Source organism: Oncorhynchus mykiss, chromosome 2 (genome assembly GCF_013265735.2).
Source record: "Oncorhynchus mykiss isolate Arlee chromosome 2, USDA_OmykA_1.1, whole genome shotgun sequence".
NCBI classification, from domain to species: Eukaryota; Metazoa; Chordata; class Actinopteri; order Salmoniformes; family Salmonidae; genus Oncorhynchus; species Oncorhynchus mykiss.
The window spans coordinates 73,882,130-73,909,430 of NC_048566.1; the positions used below are offsets into that span (position 1 = coordinate 73,882,130).

Below are 27,301 nucleotides of genomic sequence, written 5' to 3' on the forward strand. Positions count from 1 at the left end.
CACACTGGAAGCCAGCTGCACTGTCCAACTGGCGACCGAAGTCAGCTTGCAGGCGCCCGGCCCGCCACAAGGAGTCGCTAGAGCACGATGTGACAAGGACATCCTGGCTGGTCAAACCCTCCCCTAACCCGAACGACGCTGGGCCAATTGTGCGCCTCCTCATGGGTCTCCCGGGTTGCGGCCGGCTGCGACACAGCCCGGGATCTAACCCGGATGCCTGTAGCACTATGATGCATTGCCTTAGACTGCTGCGCCACTAGGGAGGCCCTTATCTAAACATACTTTACATTGTTTGCGAGATCAGACATAATATCACTATAATCTGTGTGTTCATTTTCAGAAGTAGCTTTCATTTCAGCGCATCTAATTTGTAAACATGTCAACTGTATTAAATTATTACTTGTAGTGTAGTGTTGAGACGGTACTTTAAATCCCAGATGAAGCATTCTTATAGATACAACGGAAAGACAATGTATTCCATTGAGCCCATTTCAGACATTACCAGGGTGTGTTTGACAGGTCATTATATACATTTCTGCAGTGGGAACATTTACAGGGAAAAATGACAGGCAGATTTTACACCCCTCAAACACAGGAAATAGATGGCTGAAAAATACAGATCCTCAGGTGGGCGGGGCATGCACGTTGCTATGCACATACACAGACAGGGAATTCTGTTTGCCTCCTGAAAGTTGCAGGAAATGCAAATCATTGTGCATTCTTCATGTCTTATGATGAACTGGGGCAAATTTATTAATATTCAATACGTTTTAATGTCTGGATTCGTTGATTTCATCTGTGTTTTCTGCATCACAGATTTTATTGGGCCCTACATTTATCTAAAGAGGAATTTATTGTGACAGTTTGGTTTGAATGTAATCAGCTTGAGCAGATGTCTACCAGCAACAAGTCCACCTTTTCACTCTCAATAACATTGCTGTAAGGAATCTATAATGACCTTTTGTTAGGAGCTGAATATCAACCTGCTATGCTACCACCTATGCATGTACACACAGATGCACACATTCAAACACACACAAATGACACCCGTTAGAATAACACTTAGATACATAATACTAGTAACATTAACATTAACAATAACAGTAACCTTGAGTAACAATCAACAACACTGGGCGTTACAGTATTAAAGCATCTGCCATTAATGACCTCCGACTATTAACAGTGCATTCATGGTGGTGTGTGCAGAGCCCACCAGTGACAGAGTGCTGCTGTTACAGGGAGCTGCTCCTCTCCCCAGCCCTCTCCCCTCCTTTCCTCTCCTACCCTTCCACAGGAGCAGCCTATGATGTAATGTGCCTGCCACTGATAGAGCAACCCCCTCTCCTGCTTTTGATTTCCCCCTCCCCTTCCTATTCGCTGACTGCTGCTGCTGAGGCTGCTGGTAGTGGTGGTAGTGGCTCAGTCTGTGAGCCGAGCCCTGGTTTGGTTCAGCTGCAGCCCTGGGCATCTCTGGGGATCCCTGCAGAGCTTCTGTTACTCTGTCACCGCCTGACTGGGAGCTACTGGTACAGACCACCGCAAGACCTTGTCCTCTATTGCTCAAGGTAACTCGTCTGGCTCACCACAAAGGAATATATTGTAAAGAGCGGGGAAGGGAGAGAGAGACAGAAAGAAGGAGAGAGGAAGGACAGAAACCTGGCTTGGTGTCCAGTCAACTGCTGAATGAATCGGTCTGTGCAGTGAAAGCTTTTTGTCGCTGTAGTGCTGGCTGCCATGGCAATAGATTGAATTCTGCTCCCTGTGGCTTCTGCTGTCGCACCCCCACTCCCTCTCTCTCTGCCTCCCTCTCTGTGCATGTAGGAAGGTGTTGGTTATAATGGTTAAGATGTGCTGGATTCCTGTGCTGGCTCAAAGCTAATTCAGCATGTCTAGTGGAGAGCTACATTGGAAAGATGATTCCTGTTTCCCAGGCAGATTTTATGGGGAATAACTGTAAGCTTTCTTCTCCGTTATTTAGGAGTAAGTATTTTTTCCTAAAAGAACAGGGATATAAGGTTACTGTTATTTTTTTTGCTGTACTTCGACATCTTCATTTTTCTATAACAATGTATTTTAGGTTGTTAGTTTTGAGTGGAATAATTATGCTTTCTGTCTATTTTCAATATATTATTTTTTTGTTTCTGAAAATGTGGGTGTGTGCATGGACAATGTGTGATACAGTTGGAGTAATCTGCATGAATGCAGATTATTTTCATTTAGGTCAATGATTGTTTCAAAAGTGGAGGTAGATTGATGACGTACGGGTTTTATGCATCGTGCTTACGTCACCACTTTGTCAAAAATATCCTCAGCGTTTGGATTTCTGGTGCAGCGTTTGGATTTCTGGTTCAAATTGCATTTAGCTTGTGAATTCTTACTAGTTACCTGGGCTAAACTCTGGTACTTGGTCTGATGCAATGTTAATATTTCATGTCTCGTCTGCTTCACATGTGGATGTGTTCATAACTAATTAATCCAAAGGATTTTCCTCTTCTCTTCTACTGTCAGAGGAGAATACCTCCACCCATCTGTACCCACTAACCCCTCTATGTAATGAAGGCATTTAATATGATCACTTATTCTCTTACTATGTTGCTTGACATTCAGGTCACTATATTGGTACTGTTTTAACAATTAGAAAATTATTTCCTCAGATTTTCCGATCATCCATTTCTATAAACCCTAAAACAAAACACGAAAAGGTGTGAATATTGGGGGATCCTTTGTGCAGAGAGGATCTCCTGTAGAGAATAATCCCCTGCTTTGATTGGTCAGGTAACATCATGTGGGTTGTTGAGGGGTCATCCTAGGATTTCTTCATGGGAGAGGTCATGTTTACAGTGAAGGTAATTGGCTCCTTGAGCCGTAACATACATAGCATCCAGCCTGCATACAGCAATATGCTTCAGGGAGCAGGCTGTACTCTGCATGCGTGACATACTGTAGAGAGCTGAAATTAAATTCAAGCTTTCCTTTTGTCATTTTGACCTTCATTTTTATTGCCTGATGGACAAGGTGACGTTAACAGAGAGTGGGCCAATGAAGAGCTCATTAATGTGTTATTTTAGCCAAAGGATCGTGCCCTGGGAGTGGTCTCACCCGGAATCTCTTTACTCAAAAATCACCACCCCTTTGCAGAGAAGGTGACACTATTGATCTGTGGGTTTAAAAAATGCTGATCTTACACCAGTATGATCTCTTCCAAGGAGGTGATTCTGTAAATGAAGGGCTTTGCTCATTGCACTTGCTAGCTGAATATAGCAACATGACAGCAGGTGTTTTTTGTGTGAAACCATAAATAGTCTTGTTATGGAAATGCTTTCCAATTAAGAGAGTAGCAAGGGAAGACCTGTCTGTCTCTGAGATGTGTTGGATTACTCTACATGACAGTTTACACATACTCATACCTTAGCCACGGAGAAAGCCTGGTGTGGTCACAGGGGTTGCTCAGACAGTTGACTCCCGATGGTGTAGTATCTTACTACTATAGCCTACAACTCAAGGTTGAGGGTTGGATATTATAGAGAGCAGCCCCTTTATGTTGAGGTTATGTCCTTATTGTAAAAAATGTTATTAGCATATTCATGTATATGGTATTGTATGTGGTCAATAGTATAACATTTATAAAGTTAATATGTCTGACCTTTAAACAGTATTTGAATTGGCTTCTCAGGCCCATTATTTCAAGGCAGAATCGAATGACTATTTTACAAGCTGAACTCCAGCAGCAGAATCAATATGCTGTACTTCATTCTTTACAGAGCCTTTTTAGGACTATTTCGCATTCTTTTTGCTTCAGACTACACATCAGTCTGTTGTGCTGAATATAAGCTGTTAGTCATTTATTTTCATTAGTCAGAGTTAATTAGTGCTTTATTTCAGCCCCCCAGAGGCCTGCCTTGTATTAGAGCCTTCCGTTTGCTTTGAAGCAGCTGGGTTCCTGGATTCACCAGGCCTTCATATAAGTGCTGACCTCCCCTGCTCCCCAGAAGCTCCTCGCTGGCCCCCACCCACCTCAGAGTAGAGCACCTCAGCAGCCTCACATAACCCACCACCAGGGAAAGGTTTGCACTGGTTTTAAGTATTTAAAATGAGAAAACCTTTCTGCTGAGTTATAGTCAGCACTCCTTTAAGACATTTCTTTTTCTCAAAATAGCATTTCAAACCAATTTTTTTTTGTCCTTGGTCAAGTCAGATGATCAGGTAACACCCTAATAATAACTACAGTGGACAGTATCAGATCACTGGCCAGGGGAGAGCAGAGCGATTTGCTTAATTCATTTCTCTCTATTGGAGTAATGAGGACATGCGATTTTGTTGCATACCATTAGAGGGATTATAGTTGCGGTGATATGAAAGGGAGACACTGCTGTCTTTGATATGGGCATGGAGGGCCACCTGAGGAGCACAGGAGTTTTTCTCTCCCCAATAGCCCATCTGAATATTGAACAGGTGCTTGTTCTAGTGAAGCAGAACATAGATTCTCAGTACTGATGAAGAGAGATGCGGAAAGTGTTTCACTACTAACTCGATGAACTGTTTGTTATTCGTAACTATTCAATATTTCACAGCAGCGATTATGTCACAAATGTAAATTCTCTATATACGATGAAACAGAGAGCGGGAAGAGAATGTTTGAGAGAGATGGATGATGCACACAGCTGATACAGTGACCAGATGACAGACAGGGCCGGAGACCGAGAGGGATGTTGTTAGACTGACGAGTAATGGGAGTGACATAATAGATCTTGAGACAGAGTAGCATACATGGAATCAGCATTCAAATGAAAGGACATGTCATGTAGTGAGTCACACAGATTATCATAAAGCTTCTCTCACAGCACGTCCTGGGATGGAGTGGTGGGATTGCCAACCTGCTAGAGGGCATGCGTCACGGTCCACACTACACCAGTGGAATTATTGGTGATGGAATAAGGCTTCTGGTTAGGGAATTACTGTTTTATAATGCCATATTATAATAATGCTGTTGGGTAGATGGAGGATTTGTCTTCAATGGCTTGAGACAGGCTATGCCATGCCACCATACTGATGTTATTAGGTTGATACTGTCAGAGTGAATTTCCAAAATAGCTCAAGGTTACATTTCATCATCCCGAGCAGAAACAGGCCATACATTACCCTTCACCTAGCCCTGTGATGACATCATCAACCATCTGAGAAGTGACTGGCTACAGCTCTCAGGTTAAGATGACTCATTCATCCCCACTATTGTGATACAGTGCCACTCCTGTCTGTACTTTTCCAGAGAACAAAAATATCTGTGTTCACAGTAATAACGCTGACCTGTGAGAAGAATGGATTAGGTTCAGTTCTAATTTGCAAATACACTTGTGTTAAAATCATGTTCTGTTTTTAACATGCTCTAATTCAGTATTCAACACTTTTCTTCTTGGTATAGTGCGAATAGAGGCAAACCATCACTCTTTTCAATGTGCTGGTGACAAGTTCAGATGTGATCTAAAGGACAGTTTTATCATAAAGTTTTAACCTGAGAACAGAGAGAGTGTGAGTAGAGATCTCGGCTTCATAGTATCTGTATCATGACATCATTCAATAACGTTATGAATACCTGTATGGTGTTCTTTTCTGAAATGATACTGAGGGGAGGTCAAGTGGTGCCATGTTATTGAGGCTGCCATGTTATTGAGGCCGGTGCCCATGTACAGAGTCAATGTACATGGGCACCGGTTAGTCGAGGTAATTGAGGTAATATGTACATGTAGGTAGAGTTATTAAAGTGACCGTGCATAGATAACAGAGAGTAGCAGCGGTGTAAAAATGTGGGTGTGTGTGTGTGTGTGTGTGTGTGGGGGGGGGCAACCAGTCAGGATGCTATCGATGGTGTAGCTGTAGAACCTTTTGAGGATCTGAGGACTCATGACAAATCTTTTCAGTCTCCTGAGGGGGAATAGGTTTTGTCATGCCCTCTTCACAACTGTCTTGGTGTGCTTAGACCATGTTAGTTTGTTGGTGATGTGGACACCAAGGAACTTGAAGCTCTCAACTTGCTCCACTACAGCCCCGTCGATGAGAATGGGGATGTGCTCGGTCCTCCTTTTCCTGTAGTCCACAATCATCTCCTTTGTCTTGATCACGTTGAGGGAGAGGTTGTTTTCCTGGCACCACATGGCCAGGTCTCTGACCTCCTGCCTATAGGCTGTCTCGTTGTTGTCGGTGATCAGGCCTACCACTGTTGTGTCATCTGCAAACTTAATGATGGTGTTGGAGTTGTGCCTGGCCGTGCGGTCATGAGAGAACAGGGAGTACAGGAGGGGACTGAGCAGGCACCCTGAGGGGCTCCAGTGTTGAGGATCAGCGTGGCAGATGTGTTGTTACCTACCCTTACCACCTGGGGGGCGGCCTGTCAGGAAGACTAGGATTCAGTTGCAGAGTGAGGTGTTTAGTACCAGGGTCCTTAGCTTATTGATGAGCTTTGAGGGGACTATGGTGTTGAACACTGAGCTGTAGTCAATGAATAGCATTCTAGGTGTTCCTTTTGTCCAGGTGAGAAAGGGCAGTGTGGAGTTCTGGATCCACATTCCTTTTAAAGGAGCATTCCATAAAGTTTCTTACTGCTAAGTGCTGAAAATGGTATAATCCTTACATATGCAGTGCACACCAGACCAAGACTTTTTACATTCCACACCATGATGATGGTGTGTGTCTGCTGAAGTCAAGGTGAGATGGAGGGACAGAGAGAGAGGTTTCTACACAGCTGTCTGTAACAAGTTCACGCCACATCACTCACAAATGTTTCTCCAGATAAAAATATCAGTGTTTTTTAACATTGGAGGAGCAAAGAGTGTAGATGTTTATATTGTGTGGTTGGAGGTGAAACCCAAACCTTATCCTGAGGATAATGTGGTCTTTAATATCATCAAATAATCTCTGAGCACAGAGGTAACATTGAGCAGCTAGCCTATATCTCTTGTCTTATTGGTCCTGTCAGCCACACTAGTGAAATAGAGACCTGTTATCTGGTGTTTTCTCATTAGGCTAATATGTGTAACACAGACTTTTTATCATTGTGCTGTAATTTGTACACTGTTTGTAATTAATTTATACAAAGTGACCTGTCAGCATTTCCTCTTGGTGTGAGATGCACAGAAAATACAAATATGTCTTATGCCTTCTATTTCACAGGTACCGTTATGTGAAATGAGTCTTTTGGTTAGCCTATCTGCATTCCCTCCATACAGTAGCATATGTAGACTGGAACGGCTCCAGATGGAGTCCAGCGAGATCTGGTCAATCTATTAATGGGATCCCAGACAACAGAAAGAGCCCTCATGATCACCTCTGTCTCCATTTGTTTAACTAGTTGGATCCATGTTTAGACGTCTGCCCGCCTCGGTGAGGGGTTCCTTCTGAGACGTCTGGTATAGGCAAGGACAGGTGATCTAACTCAACTATAGAGGTACACTGTCTGGCTTCAGAAGTCTTCTTATAGTACAGGACTGACAGACTGAACGTGTAACAACCAGCCGGTGTCCAGAGTCTGTAAATAAGACGGCTGTAGGCTAGCCTTGCCATAGTGGTCCTAGTAGTTGTCATGTGACCATCATGGAATCTCAACCCCATACCTTCTCACCGAGATGCCCAGACCTGGCATTCCCATTCCTGACACCTCTAAACCTAGCATTCCGTCTGCCTACTTAGCACTGCAGCCCAAAGTACATTAGCACCCACTAGTTTAGAAAAAGGAGTCCCCCTCTCAACAGACTGCTATCTTTCACCTCACTGTGTTCACATGGATGGCTTTTTATAGTTTCAAAAGTTATTTTACACATCAGAGACTATGCAAAAAAAGAAAGAAAAGTACACTAAGTGTGAAATTGGACTGCTTCCATGCAGTTTGCATTAAATGCACCTGTTTTCCACTAGGGCTCATGGTTGTTTTGGTTGATAAAGGAAGAAAGCATGTGATGGCTGAGTGATATGATTTGTCAATTTTCAATTCCATTTCAGCATTCTCTGAGGTACTCACGCAGGAATAACAGCATCCACTAATGTTATTCAACTGAGAGCTAACTCCAGGCTGTGTCTATTTAACATGGCCAGTATGCGGTTGCACTAGAAGACAGTGGCCCCTTTTCAGCAGATGAAATGGTCTCTTAGTTCTAAATTAAATTCCCACCGAGACTTGTTAGCGTCACCAGTTCTGTGGAACTCAGTGTCATGCCCTGAAAGCTTGTCCTTGGCAGTGGGTTGTGTATTATTTTAATAGCACTTCGTGACACCATCCTGTCAGGGCTAGCCTCATACTCTGCTTCCTATGATTAATATATAGAACACACTCAAGTGGTTCCTCTTAACCAGTTCACTTCTTCCAATTAATACTCTGATACTCTAAACAAATTGAAGAGAGAAGTAAGCCTAGTTTTCCCACAGAATTTTTGAGATATGATCAACAGTATTTGTTTTATGGATGTAACCTTAGCCCACCAATGTCATTCACTGACTTTTATAATAATAGGCCTACTTTTGTGTGAAATGTTTAACTGTCAGGGGACTTCGCACTATATAGCTTAGTCAAATAATTTTTAGATTTTTAATTTATTTAACTAGGGAAGTCAATTAAGAACATATTCTTATTTGCAATGACGGTCTACACCGGCAAAACCCAGACAATGCTGGGCCAATCGTGCCCTATGGTACTCCCAATCATGCCCGGTTGTGATGCAGCCTGGAATTGAACCAGGGTGTCTGTAGTGACACATTAAGTACTGCGATGCAGTGCCTTAGACCGCTGCGCCACTCGGGAGCAGATACACAGATACGTATATGAGGAAAGTCAAATACAAAGGGACTTTTTGATTGAATTTAACAGGCTTAGGTTTTTCTTCTTCAACCCACTTCTTAATGCTTCCATTGTTTAGAGTGGTAATTCTAGTTAAGCCTGGTTCATACATCAGATAGAACCAGAAATCAAACTAAGAGAAGACCATTCTGTGGGTGTATCCTGTCCTCTCTTTCTTCTCCCACTTCTGTAGAAGCAGTATATCAGAGCCCCTGCTCCCTCCCTCTCTGGCAGCAGTGTGGGAGGGGAGGGGCTATAGTGGAGAGTGGCCAGAGGAGAGGCAGGCTGTACTATGACAGGGTGTCAGACTGTTAGAGAGAGAGAGAGAAAGCAGACAGACACAGAGCAGGCAGCGGGAGCCCTTTAACTACTGCTACTCTAACTGCTCTACGTGGATAATCTACTGGCTGTTCTATTACCCATTCCCTGAAGGGCATTTCTATCTGAGTCACCCTAAAAGGAACTTTTTCTTCATCTGAAGATCATTTTGGTACAGAGCTGTGCAGGAAAGAGAGTAAGTACAACCCACTGCAACAGAGGCAGCCCTGTATTCATTAAGAGTGCAGAGCGTTGCCTCAGTTAATCATTGATGTGTCTCCTGGGGTTTTGGTTACCTTGTGAAATGGACACTGCTGTCATTCTCCTGCCTCTCTCTGCATTATGGGCTATTTTATCTCTCTCTCTCTCCAAGTACACAGGGCTAAAGTGGGTGTGTGCTGCTGACATGAGACAGCCTATCCTGTATTTTTTTTTTAAATAATAAGGTGATAGCAGGGCAGAGCTGCTTCTTCTTCCTCTTCTTCGTATTCATATTCATATTCATATTCGTAGTGGGTAGCTATAGGCTTGGGTGTGTTTATTCTAGGTCCTCTTGCCTAAAGAGTTGTTGGTGTTGAACTCTTTTTTTAAATTAGTATACTGTAATGTGTGTGTGTGTGTGTGTGTGTGTGTGTGTGTGTGTGTGTGTGTGTGTGTGTGTGTGTGTGTGTGTGTGTGTGTGTGTGTGTGTGTGTGTGTGTGTGTGTATATATATAAATATATAATATATAAAAAATATAAGTACAGCTATTTACCTGGGTGTGTTCACATTTAAAAGCCTATTAGACTGTGCGTGAGCGTCCATAGTAAGGCAGTGGTTGTTCTAGTGGAGCTGGCGGCTCAGTCTCTCCAGCACAGAGAGCGTGTGACGGGGAATGGGGCCTCTCTCTACAGATAGGAGTGAGCGAATGTGGCAGGCAGTGCACTCACATCCTCTCCCAGCACGGGAACTTCCTGTGAACTCTGTGGCATGTGGTAAAGTTGGCTTTGTAAATGAAGGGAAAGAACAAACATAAAAAACGACATCAGATTTCATTTAAGAGTGTGTTGGCATGATTATGCCTCCCTTAGTAGTGCAGCAGGACTGTTGTGGTGGTTGGGGTTGTGATGTGAGGCCATGTGATGCCAGTCAGTTTTTTTTTGCTGTGGGTCTTGCAGGGCATCTTCAGGCCAGAGGCTGCAGGTTTTACTGTGTGAAACTCAAACCTCCCACCCTCACTCTGCTGGCAGCACAGTCGTGACATAATGCCAATGTGTTAGGTGTTTTCATTATTACAGAAATTGAAACTGAATCTATTCTATGAAGATGATTAACAAGCCAGCCTTTGTTACACTGTGTGCCTTTCTTTGGAGAGGGAGGCTTTATGTTACTAGTGCACACTGGTCAGTTGTTACGATGGGGTGTCAACATCAACCTATTCGGCACTACATAGCCTAGATACAGTATCACTGGAGTGCAATATGAACCACTATGGAATGTATCTCTCAAAGGCCAGTTCATTTTAGCATGAGGGTGTAGTCCAGTTATGTGACTCGACAGCTGGACATGTGATAGCTATCGCAAACATGGACGTGCTATAGGAGACAAAACAAAAACAGCAACTGTAGAACTACAGTAGAGATATTCAATATTTTTACAACAAACAGTCAAAGGGAGTTCCTATCAGAATGAGGGGACAGATCAATTAATATACTCTTCAAACAGAGTGAATTCTGTTACCTGATGCACATTTGTGAGGAGAAGAAAAGCCTGCCTGTGCTGATGACCTTGTCTCTGTGTTTTCTTTTGGTCTGATCCGTAAAGACAACAGCTGGCAACCGCATTCTGGGTACAGAAGCCTTGACAATGAGCTGCCTGTATGACTCTGTCACAAAGAGTTTGTCTTGTTGGTAAAGGACGGTGCCTGTTATATCAATAACTCAAATCCACACTCTAGCTACTCACTTCTAGCATCCCATTGGCAGATGGACATCTCATTGGGGTACATATTCTATATACTGTGAATGGATGGAGTCTATACCCTTAGATATGAACAGTAGGTTTATATAGTGGTATTCTCAATGCCAAAAGTAAAGATTAAATATCTAGTTTGGATATTGTGCTTCGACAATAACGTTAATTGATCATGTAAGGCCTAAAGTCAATATTATTTCATGGCTGTTTTTAGCTACAACCACTACATCCAGAATAGCCAGCTCTCCCTCTGCACAGTGGAAGGGCTTTCTTGATTTGCTGTTCCAGCAGCTGAGAGGGGCACAAAGCAAAGAAAGAAAAACAGTGCTTCTGTGCACTGAAGCTTCACAATGTGATCGCAATGGACAACCTGTTACAGATTAATGATTGCGCTCAGAGAAAAGAATACATCACACTGTAGTGTCTTTGCACAGCACACCTCTCCCTGGCCCCGCTCTAGCACACCTCTCCCTGGCCCCGCTCTAGCACACCTCTCCCTGGCCCCGCTCTAGCACACCTCTCCCTGGCCCCGCTCTAGCACACCTCTCCCTGGCCCCGCTCTAGCACACCTCTCCCTGGCCCCGCTCTAGCACACCTCTCCCTGGCCCCGCTCTAACACAACTCTCCCTGGCCCCGCTCTAACACACCTCTCCCTGGCCCCGCTCTAGCACAACTCTCCCTGGCCCCGCTCTAGCACAACTCTCCCTGGCCCCGCTCTAGCACAACTCTCCCTGGCCCCGCTCTAACACAACTCTCCCTGGCCCCGCTCTAGCACACCTCTCCCTGGCCCCGCTCTAACACAACTCTCCCTGGCCCCGCTCTAGCACAACTCTCCCTGGCCCCGCTCTAGCACACCTCTCCCTGGCCCCACTCTAGCACAACTCTCCCTGGCCCCGCTCTAACACAACTCTCCCTGGCCCCGCTCCAGCACAACTCTCCCTGGCCCCACTCCAGCACAACTCTCCCTGTCCCCGCTCTAACACAACTCTCCCTGGCCCCGCTCTAGCACAACTCTCCCTGGCCCCGCTCTAGCACACCTCTCCCTGGCCCCGCTCTAGCACAACTCTCCCTGGCCCCGCTCTAACACAACTCTCCCTGGCCCCGCTCTAGCACAACTCTCCCTGGCCCCGCTCTAGCACAACTCTCCCTGGCCCCGCTCTAGCACAACTCTCCCTGGCCCCGCTCTAACACAACTCTCCCTGGCCCCGCTCTAGCACAACTCTCCCTGGCCCCGCTCTAGCACACCTCTCCCTGGCCCCGCTCTAGCACAACTCTCCCTGGCCCCGCTCTAGCACAACTCTCCCTGGCCCCGCTCTAGCACAACTCTCCCTGGCCCCGCTCTAGCACAACTCTCCCCGGCCCCGCTCTAACACAACTCTCCCCGGCCCCGCTCTAACACAACTCTCCCTGGCCCCGCTCTAGCACAACTCTCCCCGGCCCCGCTCTAACACAACTCTCCCTGGCCCCGCTCTAACACAACTCTCCCTGGCCCCGCTCTAACACAACTCTCCCTGGCCCCGCTCTAACACAACTCTCCCTGGCCCCGCTCTAACACAACTCTCCCTGGCCCCGCTCTAACACAACTCTCCCTGGCCCCGCTCTAGCACAACTCTCCCTGGCCCCGCTCTAACACAACTCTCCCTGGCCCCGCTCTAACACAACTCTCCCTGCCCGCTCTAACACAACTCTCCCTGGCCCCGCTCTAACACAACTCTCCCTGGCCCCGCTCTAGCACAACTCTCCCTGGCCCCGCTCTAACACAACTCTCCCTGGCCCCGCTCTAACACAACTCTCCCTGGCCCCGCTCTAGCACAACTCTCCCTGGCCCCGCTCTAACACAACTCTCCCTGGCCCCGCTCTAACACAACTCTCCCTGGCCCCGCTCTAACACAAATCTCCCTGGCCCCGCTCTAACACAACTCTCCCTGGCCCCGCTCTAGCACAACTCTCCCTGGCCCCGCTCTAACACAACTCTCCCTGGCCCCGCTCTAACACAACTCTCCCTGGCCCCGCTCTAACACAACTCTCCCTGGCCCCGCTCTAGCACAACTCTCCCTGGCCCCGCTCTAACACAACTCTCCCTGGCCCCGCTCTAGCACAACTCTCCCTGGCCCCGCTCTAACACAACTCTCCCTGGCCCCGCTCTAACACAACTCTCCCTGGCCCCGCTCTAACACAACTCTCCCTGGCCCCGCTCTAGCACATGCTTCCAATCACACTCATCATAATCCCAGGGGTCTTTTCTCAGCATTAGTAAGATTCCTCTTCATTTGTTGGCTTAGGCACAGTGACTCAGTACCTGTCAGTGTTCGTGTGTGCGTGTCTACGCACTTGCTTGTACGTGTGTGTATGTGTGTGATATGGATCATGCAATTCATTCTGGCAGTAAAAATGAGGAATGTAAATAAACTTCAATCCTCACTCAACCCATCAGCTTACTGAGGAACCATATTAAGTAATGTGAGTGATCTGAAACACTGTCTCTCTGAGGACCCATCCACCATTATTACATTTGAGCTGTCATTCTTATTCAGAGTGACTTACAGGAGCAATTAGGGTTAAGTGCCTTGCTCAAGGGCACATCGACAAATGTTTCACCTAGTCGGCTTGGGGATTCGAACCAAAGACCTTTCGGTTACTGGCCTAGCACTCTTAACTGCTAGGCTACCTGCCTACCTATTATGGTGACTGACTGCTACTTCAACCCTAGCTGGGACTGAGGTGCTATAATAAGGGTCTTAATGTGAGAGAGCGGTTCAGTTCTGTTGTGGTGTTGGTGGATGGATTGCATGAGTGAGAGAGGGGTTAATAGCAGGAAGAGGGGGATGTGGAGTGGCCAGCCACTTGTAACCTGAAGGTTAAACAAGGGCCTTCAGGGAGTGCTATTGCTGTGTGCTTACTGATGGGAACTCTGCAAACAGGCATTCAGGGAGCTCAGCTTGCAGTCTCAAGTGTTGTCCCAGTCCAGAGCAGTCCAGTCACTGTGGCAAGATGTGGGAAATGGCTGTGGACATGGATCCTAGGCAGAACCCTGTGTTTGCTTGGCTGTCTTAGAGAGCCTCAGATCTGTCTCTTAACCCCTTTGAGAAGTGCACAGAAACAGGACACATGTGTACTATGAAGTGCCTCAGGCTTCCACCTTATTTTAACTGTAACGTTACACAGGCCCGTGGAATAGTTTTGAGAAGACATTTGGAATCTGTTTCCACGTGGGTCAGCGTTTCTCATGTGTCCGTGTGAGAATGGCAAAATTGTCTTCAGGGCGCACTGTCCGTCACCCTCGGGTTCACACCGGTTCTTCTTGCATGTCCATGTTTCAAGCATTATACTGTTGTATTTTAAACTGTGGTGAGCTGGGGAATGTGAGTTTCTGTACCTCTCTAACTAATGCTCGACCTGGAGGGGAGCTAAATGTGTGACCTGCATACTCCAAACGTGTCTACATGAAGTGTTTGTCACTTGTGTTGGTATGCCCCTCTCTGACGCCAGTGTGAGAGCTCCTTCCTGTATGTGATGATTAGAATCATCCCTCCCCATCATGACCTCCCAGCATTCCAGGTTGTGCCCTTTATGTAACTAATGGCGCTGCTGACCCTCCCAGACATTCCAGCTGAGGACCACTGATCAAATGAGGCTTTTAATTGCTTTTCTACTATAAGCAATTTTTGGGGGGTAATATGTTCTTTATCAATTATCCAATTATGTGAAGGCCAACTAAACATTTAGCCTATGCCTAGCTGAGAAGTCACATGCTCATTACTGTGTTGTTGGATGATTCTGTCCTCCTCTAACCTACCAAGTGTCTAATGGAGAATGTCAGTCACGTGTTATCTAGTCAGGAATCCCTGCTGATAGTTAGGAGTGGGAGGCGTGCACAGAGGAGAACAGGGAGGAGAGATGCTGGTATTTAGTCATTGCGTGCGTAGCTGGAATCCACAAACGAAGGAGTGAGTGAGGGTAGTATGCTGGCTTTATCCCCCTAGTTCACTTCTCCATGGCTGTGTGCAGTCATGAAAGAAGACCTGCGCTGCTCTCTGCCTCCCTTCGCGTCTCGCTGTATGAGCATGACGCACACCAGAGCTGTAACATTTTACAACCCCTCGCCAAAAGTCAAAGGCTCTGCCAGCTATGCCTTTCTTATGCTAATGCAAACGAGCCCTCACTGTAGTTAGCCTTGTGTTAGGTTAGCACATGACAGCTCATGTCATGACCCACTTAGCAAAACTTTGCACAGAGCAGCACCTCATAAAATATAGGCCTACCGAACTGTTTTACAAACTCCTTTTACAGCGTGATCGTTTAACAACATGATAGCATACTGTACTGTTCTTTTTATCTACACTGCACAGTCTGTACTTAGCACTACAGATATGGAATATGAGGAGTGAGGTGAACTGCATGACTGATAGTAGACCGTGGCAGTCTAAAAGACTCTTATGGAAACACTGTAATCCAGGTAGACAAGCATTGCAGGTGTTTGAGGTGAGAGACACAGTTAAGTCTGAATAATTAATGGTATTGGATCGAATATGTGATATATGAAGAGCCAGGGCAAGACATCCGGGTGGCCTTTTGAAAGATGCTAACGTCTTATCCCGGTGCGTTCTGGTGGTGTGAGTGACCGCAGGGTTCAGATAACTGTCCTTTCCTCTCTCCACCCTGGCACCTGTCTACTCAACTGTCTGCCTGACTACACAGGTCTGGGAAGCCTGGGAGGGACACGTATACAGATTTGCTGCTGATGCTGCCTGGGGTCCAGCAAGGCTTTCAGACATCTGGGGGAATGGAGCTGCTTAACATGCAGGTAGCAGCTCACAGGAAGGAACTAACGCTTTTGATGCATTGATGCTCATTTTCCCCACTGCCGCTAGCATGGTCGGTGGGACAGAGGAACAGAGAGAGGGCTGCTGGTTAATTGGTTCAGGTCATAAAGATAGTTTCATGCTGTCCTACACAGCTCTGCTTTAGTCTGTAAAAGACTGCTCCTAATGCTCCTGAATTAATAAAGTAGGAAAAGGGACCTTCTTGTGTTTATTTGGAGGCTGCTGTACTATTTATTGCGATGGGGTTGCCCAAAAGAAAGAGCTACGCTGTGTGTTTGCTTTTGTACTGAACAACAAAGCAGCAGAGCCTTGTTTTTCAAGTTACAGTTCATCCTTGAGTTGCAGGGTATTTTGGGAGATTACCTTATATGGCTCCTGAAAGATACTTTATGCTCATTGTCTGAATTATGTCTTCTTCAAATGACTGTCTTCCTGCTGTTCCCTCTAATCAGTTGACTTTAGATACAGGCAAAAAAGAAAACCTTTGGTTTGTTCAGTCTTAGCTCTAAGGTCAAGCAAGCTCTTTACGACCTGATAGTGGTCTAGTCTACCCAGCTGCATTTAGTCTACCTCATAGATTAACCTACAAAATGTCTCAGATAATAAAATAGGTTATCATTGTTCCAGTTCTGCATCATCTTTATTTTGTGTATATTGGAAATTCATGGCTACACACCTTCCTTCTTCATAATTCTAGACTCACTAAAGCAACATCCATCTTGCTCTGCTCATGTCTGGAAAGGAGATTGCATCAGAGGGCTTAACCTGTGGTATGACAAGCCCTGACCCCTATGTTGTGAAAGTAGGTGAAGATGTCTGAGGAAATTCTATGTGGGCTTGGCTCTAATATGGTATTGAAGAGGCTCAGCTTTCCTGTAACAGATCATTTCACTGCCATCTCTCCATGACATCAGCTCCCACCTCCATGCCTGCAGCCGCAGGGCCCTGCACAGAGCTGAGCTGTGTGGACGTGTCAGGACTCTGATTGGATCTCACACGCATCATCCACTGCACTCTACGGCTGGGCCCTTCACTGCAAACAAAGGCCACAGGAACTTCAAGGGTCCTTTTGGAGTTCACTTCACTCCGTACTACATTAACCAACAATCCTCTGCAGAGCCAGTGAAAGCAAATTGAAAGCTAACTCCCACTAGCACAAATCTGATATAAAGGTTATCAACTTATGCATTTTATGCATGTATCTTTGCTCGGTGTCAATGAAAAGGAGAAATTAAATTTTTACCCTTTTTCTTAGTCATTAAGTTTCATTTGCACTCTACTACTTCAGAATGCTAGTTATCTGCACCATGCTATAAAAGAGATCTGCCTGTATGTACATGCAATCAGCTGCACTGCACAGTGTTATCTGATAGGCTGTCAATCCCCTTATTATGATTGTCTGGTTAAATAGAGCGGGCAGTCAGTCAGCCTTACTTTAACTCATCTTGCCCACTAAGAAATATGAAGAAAACAGATTCACGGGAAAACTTAATAGAACAAGCCCTCCAATGTGAAGAGGTACATTTTGTAATATTCAATTAGTCCTAAAATGATACATTTTAGTATTAAAGTTGCAATATGCAAAAATCGCTCTGCCGTTTCCAGGTTGCTAAAATCCTAATAGTTCACCTAATTTCAGTTTGTGACAAAACAAAAGTGGAGAGAATCATTGTACCATCTTAAACACTGTGAAATATCTCAATAAACAAACATTTTCAGCTGTTTGAAGCTGGTCTAAAAGACACAAAAACTCAACTGAAAAACAGGAAGCATAGAAATAGCGCACATAGAACAGATCTACCACTTTTTAGACTTGCTTTCAATGAGAATGACAAATCTATAACTCACATTTTTATTTGGTCAGATTGCCTGAAAATATACATATTGCAGCTTTAAACAAATGTTACAGTAGGAGCTGTGTTACGCTTTAGTGTTCCATGGCTATCAGGTTGACACTGAGTGACAAGACCGCGTCTCCTCCAGATTGCCAACCAGGCTGCCCCCTTTTGGGGTCCCCATTAGCTTTTAGTAGAGGCAGCAGCTATTCTTCCTGGGGTCCACAGAAAACACACAACTTGACAAGTAACAAAACACTAAGACACTAAGACAAGGACAGTCACACACATTCTAAATACAACAATATACAAACAATACAACAACAACAACAAAATAATAGAAACAATACAACAACAAAACATGATATGTGTTAGTGTCTAGGTTTATTGGGTTCCACTGAGTGGAATGTACCCTACATATCTGTGTTCTAAAGGATTGATGACATGGCTGGAATGATTGGGATTCCAATGCATTGGTGACTCTTTAAGAATAAGTAGCATACTATCGATCACTCCAACTTGAGGTCACTGCAAGTGACACTCCATAAAAAAAGGTCTGTCTGGTAGATATAGACAACCAGGGGGCTTTGGCTGGTTTTTAGTATCATCCCCCACTAATTTCAAGGCTAAGAGAGAAGAAGAGGAACTTGAGCAACCATAGGCATCAATGCAAGTCAGCATCTGCTGCCCCAGGATCAGTAGCTCCTGATTTACATATCTCTGTAAAACAGATTTTGTGAACCTGATTGCCTGTCTGATATTATTTTGCCAATCTTTTCACTGTAACATGGTTTACAATTCCATCTCAAAATGTTAGGCGAGCATTTTCTCCCGTCTGCAGCCCAGAGGACGGCTCTTATCACACAGAGCACAGCCTGACTACAAAGGTAGAGCAGCACAGTCTACATATTAAGGCAACATCTGCATTCAGTTTGAACTGGGAGACCTATGATATTTATTATTACCTCTGTAATGATCATTATGACATTTCTGCAGTATGCAGATGTGCTACATGAATGCTCAGATGAAGGTTTACTACAGTACAAGTCTGTGTTGGGGAGTATTGAACTACATGTAGTTCAACTAGTAGTTTAACTACATTTTGCAGTAGCTTGGTGGTAGTTGAACTAAATTCAAATATTGGTACCGTTTTAAGCATTTAATTACTGTTTTGCGGTGTATCTAACTATTGGAACTACACACTACTTTTTTACAAAAAGATTAGAAAAATATGGGTGGAGTCAGCAAGTATGTCCTTTTATTTTTGGCATCAAACCTGCCTAATTCTCATTTGAAACATAGTTAGTCTTTAATAGGATAAATTACACATTCTGTTACACCTGACTTCAGAGACATCTTTTATTGCAATTTTTTTGTCTATGACATTTCAGATTTAGATATGATAATTTTTCACAGAGAAGCTTGGATGTAGTGTACTGCCTTTTCAAAGTAAACAATAGTTTTCTTACGGGTAGCTTTAGAGTAGCTTAACTTATTCTAGTGTGAAGAGTAGCTTAACTTATTCTAGTGTGAAGAGTAGTTTAACTTATTCTAGTGTGAATTGTTAGTTTGGTAAACTATGAGCAGCTTCCACAACACTGGTACAAACCCTGCATTGAAATATCCATGTATAATCATCAAATCAAATTGATTGATATAGCCCTTCTTACATCAGCTGATATCTCAAAGTGCTGTACAGAAACCCAGCCTAAAACCCCAAACAACAAGCAATGCAGGTGTAGAAGCACGGTGGCTAGGAAAAACTCTCTAGAAAGGCCAAAACCTAGGAAGAAACCTAGAGAGGAACCAGGCTATGAGGTGTGGCCAGTCCTCTTCTGGCTGTGCCGGGTGGAGATTATAACAGAACATGGCCAAGATGTTCAAATGTTCATAAATGACCAGCAGGGTCAAATAATAATAATCACAGTAGTTGTCGTGGGTGCAGCACCTCAGGAGTAAATGTCAGTTGGCTTTTCATAGCCGATCATTGAGAGTATCCCTACCACTCCTGCTGTCTCTAGAGAGTTGAAAACAGCAGGTCTGGGACAGGTAGCACGTGCGGTGAACAGGTCAGGGTTCTATAGCCGCAGGTCAGAACAGTTGAAACTGGAGCAGCAGCACGGCCAGGTGGACTGGGGACAACAAGGAGTCATCATGCCAGGTTGTCCTGAGGCATGGTCCTAGGGCTCACGTCCTCCGAGAGAGAGAAAGAAAGAGAGAATTAGAGAGAGCATACTTAAATTCACACAGGACACCGGATAAGACAGGAGAAGTACTCCAGATATAACAGACTGACCCTAGCCCCCTACACAAACTACTGTAGCATAAATACTGGAGGCTGAGACAGGAGGGGTCAGAAGACACTGTGGCCCCATCCGATGATACCCCCGGACAGGGCCAAACAGGCAGGATATAACCCCATAATCTTCCCATAGCAAATAAGAGCAGCTTACATACAAACTGGTGCATGGAAGAGGGTGACCGCCGACAAGCCTGTAGGCTGAAAGTCATGATCACAGTCAAATAGTGAGCAGATATGGAGTACATCAAAGAGGGAAAATGTTAATGTCACCCCCCAGTTGGCTGTTATCGCTATCAGTTTGGTATTTTCTCTTGTTTCTGGTACTCTACTGAGGCCACTTGTATGACTGCTTCATATGCTTAATATCCTCTTGCTCCTCTCAGACATGATAAATAATCAATGTTATCCTCTAGGTCAGTGGTTCCCAGACAGGGGTAGTAGAACCCCTGGGGGTACTTGTCCTATCCACAGGGGGTACTCAAAAAGACTCATGAGACCATATGCCTACTCGTAGAATGCACGTGAGGGGGTACTTCAGGGGTACTCCTGGCAGACAAATTCAGTTGTTGGTACAGGAAGCCAAAAAGGTTGGGAACCACTGTTCTAGATCATATTATGCATAATTCATATAGTATGAATTTTCTCTGTTCTTCATACAGTAAGCTGTGTGGAAATGTGTGCAGGGTTTGCTATGAGCTGACCACAAGTACTCTGTCATAGAGAGACTCCTGCTCCTGTGTAGACATTCACCGAGACACGGCATTAGTAGGAGATGTGTTGGGCTCAGTGATTGATATTGAGTGAAGGTGATGTACAGTGCTGCTGACCAGAGCTCAGCATAGAGAAGACATTGGGAAGAGGGAGAATGATGGGCAAGGGGAGGGTCAGGGTTTTCGGAGCCTGCTCTCTGAGAAACCCTGGGGTGCAGGCATCTGTCAGTAACAGAACATGGGTGGAGGGGGAGGGGATGGATGAGGAGAAGGAGATGTGGGTGTCTATAGGGGCTGTGTGTCAGTGATGGCAGTGTGTAGGAGCAGAGGCTGAGCCCTTTATCAGCCCTACACAGTGATGGATGGATGGATGGGCTGAGCACACTACCCTGCACTGGCCAGTGCTCAGAGCATTTGTCTAAGCCTCTGGAATGTGTGCAACCTTTCTCTATGGCCATCCAGAGGGGACACCCACACACCATTGTTTACAGCAGTTTAAGAATTCAGACCATCTTAATAAAATTTTTTAAGCAGACTCCAATCTGAATACATTTTCCAGCTGGTTGAACCAAGATGGTGATTTTAAGTAGAGATTCAAATAGAGCACTGGGGTGTGCACCCTTATTCACTCACATTCTGAAGTAGCCTAATCTGCTTGTTTCTAGTCTCACATGTTTTTATATGTTATCTTTGCCTTTACCTCATAGTTCTCCTAGTCTCAGCAGAGCTTTTCTAAAGAATCGTTTAAATGTTTTAATGTTATCTATGCAGGTTCCATCTGGTGATCAATAACTATTGATTGGTTGAGTGACCATTCAATGACAAATTAAACAACTGAATGAAATGTTCATGAAAGAACTTTGTATTTGTACAACCTGATGTGTATTTGTCAAACCTGAAGTGTTAGTCATTTATAAGGCGTACTTTTGAACTAACAATAATAGGCCATTTCCAATCAAATAAAAACGTATCTACCACATGCAGTCAGAACTAAAGCTAAACAGAAACTAACTAGAGATACAAAGTCCTGCAGATTGTAACAAGCTTAGCGTATCAGGGTCCATATTGCCCCAGTAGTAAATGCACAAAGAAGGATACAGGGAGATAATTCCAAACAATAGAAAACATTTAGAGCGGGAGCAGCAAACATTTGGACTGCTCTGACCTACTTTCAGCAACCAGGAATTTTACAGCTCCTCACCTGTGTCTCACAGACGCTTTGACCCCTCATAAACCAAGCACGGCTTGATATCTTAAACAGCTCGCTGACAGTGTGCTCAATAACATTTCTGAAGTAGCACATTTCAGAGTGGATTGTATAGTTAAATTAATTCCTTTCTGTACTGTTTTCCTAATGGAAATCCATAGAGCATCCAACAATTGTATTTTCTGGTATTTTTCTTTCATATGCTCAAATATGTGACATTTAAGCTCAAATGGTGTAGGAGGTTTGAGAGCCTGTCATGGCCTGCCAGGCTGGTGTGACTGTGATCATATGAGGGTCTCCTTTAGGCTGTAATGAAGACAGCAGCCCCCCTGTGAGTCATCCTGCAGGCCCCCTGTCTGTATGTGTCATGGAGAAGACTGCATAACATCCCACTGTCAGGACTGCATGTGCATCTCATTACTGGGTGTCCACATAATTAGCTAGCCAGGCTCTGTCCCCATTCAGCACACACAAAACCTGGCTCCAAGGGCAAATCGATAGTAGAGTGAGAGGGGAGAGAAGGGAGGACTGGCCTGGGTTTAGCATATACCCACCCCAGCATACAGAACTGTATCTCCTGATTGTCCCAGCAGTACCTGTGCAACACATTTGGGATGATAATTGCTCTGACTGCATGTAGAACAGCTGGGTGAGTGCTGTGAGCCAGGAGGCACAACAGATCCTCTGATGGAAGTGTTATGACTTCTCTAATGGCTGTTGAAAAGGATGAACAGTGGGTATTCACCCCCCTTTGATTTTTTCACATTTTGTTGCATTGCAATGTGGGATTGAAAGAGAGAGAATTTTGATTTGGTGTCATTGGTCTACACAATATACTCCATATTGTCAAAGTGCAAAGAAAATGATTTTTTTTTTTTTACAGAATAATACCAATAAAATAACAGAAATATAGTTGTTGCATAAGTATTCAGCCCTTTTGTTTAAGCAAGCCTAAAATAGTTCAGGAGTAAAATTTGGCTTAACAAATCTCATAATAAGTTACATGGACTCACTCTATGTGAAATAAACATGATTTTTTAACGACTAACCCTTCCTCTGTCCCCATACATACAACATCTGTAAGGTATCTCAGTCAACTATTGAATTTCAAGCACAGATTCAACTACAAAACCAGGGAGCTTTTTGAAAGCCTAATGGAGAAGGGTAGGGTTTTTATATTGGTAGCAATAACAAATCAGACATTGAATATCTCGTTAAGCATGGTGAAGTTAATAATTCTGCTGTGGATGATGAATTAAATAACCTATACACATCAAAGATGCAGTTGTCGTTCTGAACTGAGCTGCAGGACAGGAAGGAAATTGCTCGGGGATGTCACCATGAGGCCAGCTATGGGTTTAATGGCTGTGATGGGGGGAAAACTGAGGATGAATCAACAACGTTGTAGTGACTCCACAATAATTACCTAAATGACAGAGTGAAAAGAAGAATAGAAATATACATAATCAAAATACTCCAAAACATTCATCCTGTATGTAACAAGGCACTAAAGCAGGTGTTCTTAAACTTTTTCAGCCTGGGACCCAAATGAGAAATTCTGTGTTTTCCTGGGACTCAAGCTTAGGAAAATATGCAACTATACATAAATATTGGTACATTTCATTGCCCTTATGCCTAAAACAAATGCATTATAGACAAAAAACAAATAACAATGACATTAAATATATAATATATGTAAATATATAAATGTTTATTTTCCACAATTAAAAACACTCTTACATATCTGTCTAGGTTGGAAATGTTGCTGTTAAAATACAAAAAATCATTTTCATTCAGTACAGATCAGTATCAGTACAGATGAAAAATGATCAGGCCTACTGTACATCTTACTGTAGAAATTATTGTTGAAAATAGTTTAGGTTGGAACTGTTGCTGTTAAAATACAATACATATGTTTTATTCTGAACTGGAATAAACTGATTGATCATATCACACAGATGTAGACCAGAAAACACAGAGACACACAGTCCTAATGAGAGCATGTCTATTCTGGGCTCTGTTGACAGTGCAACACTGAGGTCATGCTCAGCCTTAACTGTTTCTGTACTTGTTTTTTAAGTATGTCAGAGTTGAGAACTTTGACTCACATAGTGGTGCCAAACTGGACCAGAACATCTACTGCTTTCTCAGTCAGACAGGAGACCGCTTCCTGCTGTAGATGAAAAACTCAAAACTGTGTGAGTATGTTTGCCTCAAAAAGCATCTTTCTTCAATCAGTTTGTTCCATTTAAGAAGAAAAAATATTATTGTATTTTAACAGCAACAGTTCCAACCTAGACCACTTTTCAACAATTTCTACAGTAAGATGTACAGTAGGCCTGATCATTTGTCATCTTCATTTGTACAGTCGTGTCCAAAAGATTTGAGAATGACACACATTAATTTTCACAAAGTCTGCTGCCTCAGTTTGTATGATGGCAATTTGCATATACTCCAGAATGTTATGAAGTGATCAGATGAATTGCAAAGTCCCTCTTTGCCATGCAAATGAACTGAATCCCCCCAAAACATGTCCATTGTATTTCAGCCCTGCCACAAAAGGACCAGCTGACATCATGTCAGTGATTCTCTCGTTAACACAGGTGTGAGTGTTGACAAATACAAGGCTGGAGATCACTCTGTCATGCTGATTGAGTTTGAAAAACAGACTGGAAGCTTCAAAAGGAGGGTGGTGCTTGGAATCATTGTTCTTCCTCTGTCAACCATGGTTACCTGCAAGGAATCGTTTTTCACAAAAATGGCTTCACAGGCAAGGATATTGCTGCCAGTAAGATTGCACCTAAATCAACCATTTATCGGATCATCAACAACTTCAAGGAGAGTGGTTCAATTGTTGTGAAGAAGGCTTCAGGGTGCCCAAGAAAGTCCAGCAAGCGCCAGGACCTTCTCCTAAAGTTGATTCAGGTGCGGGATCGGGGCACCACCAGTACAGAGCTTGCTCAGGAATGGCAGCAGGCAGGTGTGAGTGCATCTGCACGCACAGTGAGGCGAAGACTTTTGGAGGATGGCCTGGTGTCAAGAAGGGCAGCAAAGAAGCCACTTCTCTCCGGGAAAAACATCAGGGACAGACTGATATTCTGCAAAAGGTACAGGGATTGGACTGCTGAGGACTGGGGTAATTTTCTCTGATGAATCCCCTTTCCGATTGTTTGGGGCATCCGGAAAAAAAGCTTGTCCGGAGATGACAAGGTGAGCGCTACCATCAGTCCTGTGTCATGCCAACAGTAAAGCATCCTGAGACCATTCATATGTGGGGTTGCTTCTCAGCCAAGGGAGTGGGCTCACTCACAATTTTGCCTAAGAATACAGCCATGAATAAAGAATGGTACCAACATATCCTCTGAGAGCAACTTCTCCCAACCATCCAGGAACAGTTTGGTGACGAACAATGCATTTTCCAGCATGATGGAGCACCTTGCCATAGGGCAAAAGTGATAACTAAGTGGCTCGGGGAACAAAACATCGATATTTTGTGTCCATGGCCAGGAAACTCCCCAGACCTTAATCCCATTGAGAACTTGTGGTCAATCCTCAAGAGGCGGGTGGACAAACAAAATCCCACAAATTCTGACAAACTCCAAGCATTGATTATGCAGGAATGGGCTGCCATCAGTCAGGATGTGGCCCAGAAGTTAATTGACATCATGTCAGGGTTGATTGCAGAGGTCTTGAAAAAGAAGGGTCAACACTGCAAATATTGACTCTTTGCATCAACTTCATGTAATTGTCAATGAAAGCCTTATGAAATGCTTGTAATTATACTTCAGTATAACATAACATCTGACAAAAATATCTAAAGACACTGAAGCAGCAAACTTTGTGGAAATTAATATTTGTGTCATTCTCAAAACTTTTGGCTACGACTGTACTGTTACTAAGGTTGCACTATCAGTATCTTGCTTGCGAATGATAGCTATTAGCTGTGTACAAGGCCAGTGGATTGTGTGAAAGAGAAACTCACATCTACTACTATCAGAGTTAGTTAGTACTCCCTTATTTACGCTTATCACCTGTTATACAATGACAACAATGCGCTGCTAGCTGACTTACTTTTCTACTGTGGAAGCACTGTTTCCTGAAGCACTGTTTCCTGAAGCACTCTGCCCTGTTCTGAAAGAACTCCCTGGGTTTACCATCATGCTGTGGATATTTGGTCAGGACCTGTCGTTTCATTATTAAGCACTTCCCCGCACAAAACACATTGGGCGCTGCTCGTTATAAGTTTCTATGAAAGAGAAACTCACCGCTGTACATGCGTTTCATGACAATTGAGCTCAGTCAGAACTTGTGGCTAGCATGAATCCATTTGATGGCAGCGGTGAGTGATGGCGCGTGGGAATGACAAGTCAGTGGCAGACAGCGCATCATCTACTACTGAACGACAGCGCTGCATCGCGTGTATCGCGGAGTAATCTTCAAGAAAACAGCAGAAAAAAGATCAGGTAAACCGCAAAGCACAATGTGCATCTCCCTCTCACACTCACGCACCTGCCAAACTGAGCAGAGACCGCTGCTAAGCAGAGAGCACACTTGGCCAAATCAATTCCAGTAATGAATGAAATAATTATATATTTACTCTGGCACATCACGACCCACCATTATCAGGTCCGTGTCGGTCTCGACCCATACTTTAAGAAAGGCTGCACTAAAGTAATAGTGACAAAAAACATGGCAAAGTAATACACTTTTTGGCCTAAATGCAAAGCCTTATGTTTGGGACAAATCCAACACAACACATCCCTGAGTAAATTCCTCCTTACTTTCAAGCATGGGGGTGGTTGCATCATGGTTTGGGTATACTTCACATCGGCAAAGACTGGAGTTTTTCAGGATAAAAAGAAACGGGATGAAGCTAAGCACAGGCAAAATCCTAGAGGAAAACCTGCTTCAGTCTGCTTTACAGAAGACACTGGGAGACTAATTAACCTTTCAGCATCACAATAAATCAAATCAAATTGTATTTGTCACATGCTTCGTAAACAACAGGTGTGGACTAACAGTGAAATGTTTACTTACGGGCCCTTCCCAACAATGCAAAAAAATAAAAAGAGAAATAGTAGAAAAAAACATATGAATATAAACACAACAAATACATAGAAAAATAATAACAAAAGTTATAAATACACAATTAGTAACGATAACTTCGCTATACACTGGTTACCAGTACCGACTCGATGTGCAGGGATAAAAGGTATTGAGATAGATACAGTGTATTCGGAAAGTATTCATACCACATTACTTTTTCAGTTTTGTTATGTTACAGGCTTATTCTAAATTGGATTAATTTGTTTTTTTTCCCTCATCAATTTA

The 27,301-nt window shown here is 44.0% G+C and overlaps 1 protein-coding gene across 4 annotated transcripts in view; it reads left to right on the top strand.

Moving 5' to 3' along the window:
- Window positions 1-1,421: 1,421 nt before the first annotated feature.
- LOC110495946 (semaphorin-4B) overlaps window positions 1,422-27,301 on the top strand; it is a 101,187-nt gene continuing 75,307 nt past the window's right edge. For 2 of the 4 annotated variants that reach the window (XM_021571494.2, XM_021571509.2), the window contains exon 1: window positions 9,118-9,335. The gene's annotated coding sequence lies outside the window, so the exon portion shown is untranslated. Of the gene's footprint in view, window positions 1,566-9,117; window positions 9,336-27,301 lie in introns of those variants that run through there. The other 2 variants (XM_021571519.2, XM_021571502.2) reach the window with 2 other exon arrangements.